At 41.4% G+C, this 8,712-nt stretch overlaps 1 pseudogene; it reads right to left on the bottom strand.

Moving 5' to 3' along the window:
• Positions 1-368: 368 nt before the first annotated feature.
• Positions 369-4,035, bottom strand: LOC139286361 (E3 ubiquitin-protein ligase RNF115-like; annotated as a pseudogene).
• Positions 4,036-8,712: the final 4,677 nt, after the last annotated feature.

The following is an 8,712-nucleotide window of genomic DNA, read 5'->3' as shown; positions in this document are numbered from 1 at the left end:
AGTGTTTGTGTGTGCATTTGAGAGTGTGTGTGTGTGTGTGTGTGTGTGTGTGTGTGTGTGTGTGCTCTTATGTTTGAAAATGTAGTAGAAAAAGTAAGCACCACCTGTGCATCCTTCCTCCTTGTGAAGGGGCATGACGGCTGACAAATCAACTTTAAGTTATCAACGTATTGATAACTTGTGCTTTCAAAATATGAAGTTGTAGACTGTATAAAGAAGATAACATGAAATCAAGAGGTGTTTTACTTTAGTTACTGTGATAATTGTGTTTATGCTATGCTATGTGTATTATTATCATAGTAAATAATAAACAAAAATGAATGTACTTGTATGTATGTCAGAAATCAGAAATGTAAAACAATTAACTATCAACCAAACTGCAGCAGTGAGTCATGACCAACTTTACAGGCAGCATGGAATAATATCCACTTGGATAGAGAAGAGATTTTCTCCTTCTCCACTAAAGGAGGTCCTGTGTTCTCCAACTGACCTAGTAACTGTGTTATCACAGCAGAGGTGAGCCAGCGACTCCAGAGTTGGTAAAGAGGTCGGCAAGAAACTGTGGTCTGGTCTACTGCTAGATCGGTATATCCTGTGGCTATGCAGGCGAGGGGGATGTCCTGTTTCCCCAGTGATCCCCAGCTCCTAGTAGACCCCCCATAGACCCCCGTAGGCCTGCTGGAGCTGGCCCCCCAATTAGTGCCCCTCCCAACCCCCCCAGGTCACTGAGCCCCCCCAAGCGCCCTCCTGGGAGTCGAGGTTCTGAGTCAGGTGTGTCACCGTCTGTTGTAAATGGCCGCTCAAGTAACAACAGGTGCCATAGCTCTGCAAACTGTGTGGCTGGGTCATCTAACCCGTTAGCACCTCCCTCTAGGAGACTGGAGTCTTCTGCTACTTCCTCTATGAACCCTGAATCACACCTTGGACAGATGTGTTCTGGGAGTTTGGGATTCACTTCTCCCTTACAACAGCCACAGCCTCCGCCATCTTCCCCAGACCAGCACAAATTGAACTCACTGAAGTATCAGTAGAAAATAATTGCTCATTCATTTTTGGACAGCACTAGACATGTCTTCCTGTGGATACCCTGAGACTTTCTTGATGCTGCTGGTTGCTGTGTTGTCTTCAGGCCGTCGCTTGACTGAAGCACAACACCCGTCTAGAAATACTTCATCCACACAGTAACAATTTAAGTAAGTCATTTATTAAAGATAACAACATACTGTTACGTGTGAAGTCAGCAGTCAGTAGTGAGGGGTGAGTGTTGGATGTTACGGAACTGTGAGTGCTATCCCAAAACTACCTGTAACATTAACAAAGGATAAACTAAACACAATCAAACTAAACCAAACAAAACCAAGTTGAGTGCTTGAAAGGCACTGGCCTTCCAGGTGGGAGAGAGAGGGAGGTATCTTGGAACCACCCAGTTTATATAGGCTCCAAGCAGGTGAGGCCAATCCCTCAATGAGATGGGATGGGCCAGGCAATCCAAGAGAACCTGAAAGAGAGAAGCAGAGGCAGACCAAATCAGATACGGTCCAGTATACTGTTACCTCTACAGTATACTCTCATGTAGTTATCACAGTGCTAATATCAAGGTGATTACAATATGACAAGAAGAAACCTAAATGACAGAACCTAAATTTGTAATCCCATAAAGTGACCAGTGAAGCGACCCACCCTAGGCGGTCTTGGTGATTTCTTTAATGTGCTGATCAAATGAGAGGGTAGGCTCAAACATAACACCAAGATTCTTGCCTGTTGAAATCACACAGTTGTCAAGAGTTACTGTCATTTGATTATACTGGTGTCTATGTCGAGCAGATAACCAGCCAATGACCAGCATCTCAGTTTTATCAAATTTAGGAGCAATTACGTGACATCCAGTTTTTCACAGCAGACAAGCAGGCCTCTAATTTTAATTTGGGAATGATCATCTGCCTTTACACACATACAGCTGAGTATGATCAGTGTAGCAATGGTAATTCATCCCATGACTGCGTATAATTTGGCCAAGAGGTGAAATACAAAGAGAAAAGAGGGCCAAGAACCTGAGGTATTCCATATTTCACATCAGTAAAGTTTTATGTAGTATTATTATAGAAAACATATTGTGATCTTTAAGATAGGTAAGACTTTAACTACGAGAGAGCCAGGCCAATTCATTCTCCAGTCGGTCTAGGACTATACAATGATCTATGGTATCAAAAGCTGCACTGAGCTCCGTACTTACTAGAAAAGAAGGGAAGGTTAGAGACTCCACAATAATTATTTAGAGACCCTGGATCAGATGTGGTGGTAGAGGTTGAACCACAGCAGTCTTAAAGCTAGTGGAGTTCATGCAGGTCATAAGTGATAAATTAACAATCTTCAGCATTGTAGGTCCCAGAGATCTTTAAAAAGTTTAGCAGGTAGGGGTTGAGGAGTCCAGTTGTTGGTTTAGAAGTTAACACCAGCTTAGACAAAGTTAGTTTTGGGAGAGATAGTCTCAAAATTTAAGAAACTGAGACTAACTGGGGATCAGCATAAGGATATTGTATGAGCAGTTCTGCAGAGATGGAGGTGAGGAAATCATTTTGTGTCGAATCTTATCTATTTTCCTACTGAAAAAGAAATAATGAGCCGCTAAAGGGTTAGGGTCAGCTAACAGACAGAGGCTTTTGAGTAAGTTTAGCTACAGTGTCAAGAAATCTTGGATTGTGTTCATTGTTACTGATTAAGCAAGAGACACAGGCTGTTTTGGCAGTGGACAGAGCATACTTGTAATCAATAAACTCTCATGCCATGCAAGGTAGAAAACAAACTTTTGATTTACGCTATTTGTGTTCCAGTCTCCTACAGGCCTGCTTAAGAGCAAGTGTTTCATCTGTAAACCAGGGTGTTTTGGTAGAAAGAGGAGGTGTAACTGAATCCAGAATATATATATATATATATTCAATTTTTTCAGAATATATATATATATATTCTTGATAATGATGGCCTTATTACTGCGTTTATCTCATCATTAGATTCGATTGGCTTCTGTCGGAGTGCACATAAACCCACTCACTGTTTTAATCACACCCTCGACCTTGTTCTGGCATATGACATTGAAATTCAACATCTAATAGTCTTTCCACAGAATCCTTTTTTATCGGACCATTACTTAATAACCTTTGAATTCTTATTACTGGACTACACGCCATTAGGCAAAAATGCAAAAAAGTGATTCCATCTGCATGTAATTCAAAGCCATGTCTCAATACTCCCTTTGCTATGCTACTATGCTAACTTTAGTCGCTCCCATATTGATCATCTTGTTGATAGTGCTGCAGACACTCAACTCTATTGTCCCTCTAAAAAAGAAGATAATAAAACAAAGAAAGTTAGCTCCATGGTAAAACTTTCCTTTTTGATAACGCTTATAGTTAGGGCTGGCTCAGGCCTGCCTTGCCCTAGTTATGTTGCTATAGGCCTAGACTGCCAGGGGACTTTCCTCCTCTCCCTCTCCATCTGTACCCATCTATACCAGACTATACTATGCCCACATGGGCATTGGTATAGTCTGGATAGGAGAAGCTTAATTTAATGGTTGGAAAGCATTTGGTTTCAGCTGCGTTTCACATAAGCCAATCAAATCCAGCCTAAGCCCTAGAATCAAATTATTTTTCAGTAAGGCTTTGGTAGACAGTAATCTGATATTTATAAAAATCAAATTTGAGGGTCTTGCTGGGATTGCAGTTTTCATTAGTAAACTGTTTAACTGTAGATTAATCAGAATCAGAATCAGAAATACTTTATTGATCCTCGGGGGGAAATTGTACAGTACTGATTAGACAGTATAAATAGCCAACAGAACATAGTTTGTTAGGAATGTGTAGATGCTTGTCAAACTGTTAATTTTAACGTAGAAACATGCAGCAACTAATATGTCATGTTCTATTTTGCCAAGTTGGAAGGAAAAAAAAAACATTGCTGTGCTGGCAGGAGTACTGTACTGTGTGCCCCAGGCTCAGATGTAGGGGGGGGTGCTGTACCAAAGTTCAGCACCGACATTGGTCCATCATTTCTGCTTCTATTACACATTAAAATGTATAAAAATACAATCTTTACTCTGATGAAAGTGTAACCACTGTTTCAGCTTATTATAAAATAATTGTTCGGACCATATCACTGTAACAACTAATGTGAATTTATTCCAGTTATTTTATGAATTGCTGGACTGGAGCATATATATCCTTATTATACTTATATACACAGTGTACCCTTATTCAAGATAGTCTTAGAACTTATAGGAAGGCCCTCTGTAAAGCCAGAGCAGCCTATTACTCATCACTAATAGAAGAGAACAAGAACAACCCCAGGTTTCTCTTCAGCACTGTAGCCAGGCTGACAGAGAGTCACAGCTCTATTGAGCCATGTATTCCTAAAACCCTCAGCAGTAATGACTTCATGAGCTTCTTTAATGATAAAATTCTAACTATTAGAGACAGAATTGATCACCTCCTGTCTTCAGGTGGTATCCTACCTTCAAACACAGGAATCTCAGAAATAGCTGTAAAACCTGATGTATATTTGGATTGCTTTTCTCCCATTGACCTTCACCAAATTACTAAAACTATCTCTTCATCTAAGCCATCAACTTGTCTCTTAGACCCCATCCCAACCTGGCTGCTCAAAGAGGTTTTACCTTTAGTCAGCACTTCTTTACTAGACATGATCAATCTGTCTTTATTAACAGGCTACGTACCACAGTCCTTTAAAGTTGCTGTAATTAAACCTCTTCTTAAAAAGACCACACTTGATCCAGAGGTTTTAGCCAACTATAGACCTATATCTAACCTCCCCTTTCTCTCCAAGATCCTTGAGAAAGCAGTCGCCAACCAGCTGTGTGACTTTCTACATGACAATAGGTTGCTTGAGGACTTTCAGTCAGGTTTCAGAGCTCATCATAGCACAGAGACAGCACTGGTGAAAGTTACAAATGACCTTCTCACTGCATCAGACAAAGGACTTGTCTCTATACTTGTTTTGTTAGATCTTAGTGCTGCTTTCGACACCATTGACCATCATATCCTATTACAGAGACTGGAACATTTAATTGGCATCAAAGGAACCGCACTAAGCTGGTTTAAGTCGTATTTATCAGATCGATCTCAGTTTGTACATGTTAACGATGAATCCTCCATGTACGCCAAAGTCAGTCATGGAGTTCCACAAGGTTCTGTGCTTGGACCAATACTATTCACCTTATATATGCTTCCTTTAGGGGATATTATTAGAAAACACTCCATACATTTTCATTGCTATGCAGATGATACCCAGCTATATTTATCGATCAAGCCAGAAGAACCTCATCAGTTAGCCAACCTCCAAGCATGCCTTAAGGACATAAAGACCTGGATGACCTGTAATTATCTGATGTTGAACTCAGACAAGACAGAAGTTATTGTTCTTGGCCCTGAACACCTCAGAAATACAATATCTAAGGATATTGTTACCCTAGATGGCATTGCCCTGGCCTCCAGCGCCACCGTGAGGAATCTCGGAGTTGTCTTTGATCAGGACATGTCCTTTAACTCCCACGTAAAACAAACTTCACGGACTGCCTTTTTTCACCTCCGTAATATTGCAAAAATCAGGAAGATCCTGTCTCAAACAGATGCAGAAAAATTAGTCCATGCATTTGTCACGTCTAGGCTGGATTATTGCAATTCCTTATTATCAGGCTGTCCCAATAAGTCCCTGAGGACTCTCCAGCTGATCCAGAATGCTGCAGCACGTGTACTGACAGGAACCAGGAAAAGAGATCATATTTCTCCTGTATTAGCTTCTCTGCACTGGCTCCCTGTAAAATCTAGAATAGAGTTTAAAATCCTTCTCCTCACCTACAAAGCTCTTACTGGTCAGGCACCATCATATCTTAAAGAGCTCATAGTACCTTATTACCCCACTAGAGCACTCCGCTCCCAGAATACAGGGCTGCTTGTGGTTCCTAGAGTCTCCAAAAACAGAACAGGAGCCAGAGCCTTCAGCTATCAAGCTCCTCTCCTGTGGAATCGGCTCCCAGTTTGGGTCCGGGAGGCAGACACACTCTCTACTTTTAAGAGTAGGCTTAAAACTTTGCTTTTTGATAACGCTTATAGTTAAGGGCTGGCTCAGGCCTGCCTGGACCAGCCCCCTAGTTATGCTGCTATAGGCCTAGACTGCCGGGGGACTTCCCATGATGCACTGAGCTTTCCTCCTCTCCCTCCTCATCTTTGCACATTCATCACAGTCCAATGCATGTTACTAACTTTATTTCTTCCCCGGAGTTTCTTTGTGCTTTGTCGACTCGTAGGTCGCTGTGGATCGTGGTCCTGGTACGCCTGGGTGCTGCTGCTGCCATGGGCCTGCCTGACTCCCATCACTACCGTTATTATGTTTAGTCGTAGTTCTGTCACTATTAAAGCTCCTATTATTAATCTCAGCTAATATTACAGCTATTTCTACTGTTAGTGCTGCCATACATCTTTGCCTACCTATCTGTCTGTCTGTCTGTCTGTCTATCTGTGTCTCTATGTCTATCTCTCTGTCTCTGTCTGTCTCTCTCTCTCTCTCTCTCTCTCTCTCCCTAAAACCCAACTGGTCAAAGCAGATGACCGCCCACCTAGAGTCTGGTTCTGCTCAAGGTTTCTGCCTCTTAAAAGGAAGTTTTTCCTTGCCACTGTCGCCAAAGTGCTTGCTCATGGTGGGAACTGTTGGGTCTCTGTAATAACATTATAAAGAGTCGGTCTAGACCTGCTCTATTTTGTAAAGTGTCATGAGATGACTTTGTTGTGATTTGGCGCTATATAAATAAAATTGAATTGAATTGAATTGAAATTCTACTTGCTTACTTACCCTATGGACATGAAATTAAGGGACATACACGTCTATTAGAATAAATTATTGAAATGGATAGATCAGTATTTCCTTTACATAAAAGAAACTAAATTTAAAGGAAGAAAATATAACTTAATATAATATAATATAATAATTGGCTTAATGTTATATCAGTTCATATACGGGTTGAAACGTACTTTAGCTGTGAGCTCCGCTCCAGTTGCCACAGGGCAAAAGCAGCGGCCCCCCCTCTTTAGTAGTCCACTTTAAAGCCAGCAGGAGAATATGCACATGGGAGAAGTTTGCTAGATCTTTTTCTTCCAGAAAGCCTAACCAAGTAGTTTTGGTGCCGGAACCTAACCAAACAGCAACCATTTCACAACTTTAACCACATGTTAAAAAGCCTTTAGGTTTAGGAAAAGGTCATGGTTCAGGTAAAAATAATAAGCAAACATTGACTTTTACTCCATTTTTTAACCCATATATCCACCCCAACTTGCTCCCTATGCAGACTTTGTCACTCTTTATACTATGTCACCTGACTTCCCTAAAGCCTCTCTGCCGGAGATGCACAAAGGCAAACTTCTCCCATGTGATTCGAGGTTAGCGAGTCATTTTTGTCTTTTCAAGTTTATTATTACAGGGAGTTTTCAGTTTTTGAATCTCATGATATTTGCAGTGGTGGCATCACTATACGCATGGAAGAGTATCCATACACTGAACACAACCTCCCTAATTGTTCAAGTAAATGACAACAAAATGTGCAAACAAAAAGTAAGTTAATGTGTCAGTTGCCTTATTGGACAGATTAACCCAATCATTGCACAGACAAAATTTCAGTGTTTTGTAAATCAGAAATTCAACTAATAAACCCTTCATTGTTTGCCATTGACAGCCTATTTGAGGTGTTGTATTATTGTGTTTTGGGACTTTGGTACTTATTGGAAGTGAACTTCCCCATGACAGAGACCTTGGCTAATCTCCTCATGGCCCATTTAAAGGGTCAGTTCTGACAGCCTATTGACCATAACACGCTAAACCTGGTGTCATTGTCGTTGTCTGAACAGTACGTCACACTATCTGCGATAAACTCCAAGCTGTGAAAGCCGACTGACAACTGATCCAGCTGTGATCCAGTTGTGCCATCGTCGTCAAAGACTGACTGACTGACAATTTAGGGAACTGACATGTACCCATTGACCGTTGACAGGAAACAAACAGTGGTCTCCCATTGTCTGTAGGTACAATCACATTACATTTCGATTCAACAAACGCACTCAGTCCCCCAAAAAAAGGATGTTTCTGATGTGGGATCTGCTTGGTCACAATTGTCCAATGGTGAACTCTGACCTGCGAATGCGCTGGAGCCATCGTACAGGCTTCAATAGAAGGGAATGGGAAATATAGCGAATATTTGTAGGACGGACATACGTGTAGTAGGACCATACCTTAAGTTGACCCATCCCACCCAGCCCTACTCCCTTTGTGGCACTAATAATTACATCATGCTACCTCTGCCTTTTTTTTCTGACAGACAAGAATTATAATTCACACAACCACAAGAGGTCACTCTTCAAGAGCTAATTTTTCTTGTAAGTACACTCTCAGATTTAAACTTGATGAAGCGTTGAAGTATTGATTCAGCCTAGATATCCTGCCACACACTCACTGCCGATGTGCAATAACTGGCTGCATTTTTTAGGAGGGGGTGAATGTTTTAAGGAATAAAAGATAGACACTCCCCTCCTCCTCCTCTTCGCCATTCTCGTCATCTTTTTTTCTCATCTCGCCTAAGCCCAGCTCAGAATGCTGACACCTCCTCTCCTCTTTTCTCCTCTCAGAGCCTGGGTCAGACTGACAGCTTCCTCT

This window comes from Enoplosus armatus, chromosome 6 (genome assembly GCF_043641665.1).
Source record: "Enoplosus armatus isolate fEnoArm2 chromosome 6, fEnoArm2.hap1, whole genome shotgun sequence".
Taxonomy (NCBI): domain Eukaryota; kingdom Metazoa; phylum Chordata; class Actinopteri; order Centrarchiformes; family Enoplosidae; genus Enoplosus; species Enoplosus armatus.
Note: the sequence above shows the minus strand (reverse complement) of the source record. Positions and strands in the feature narration are given on the sequence as shown.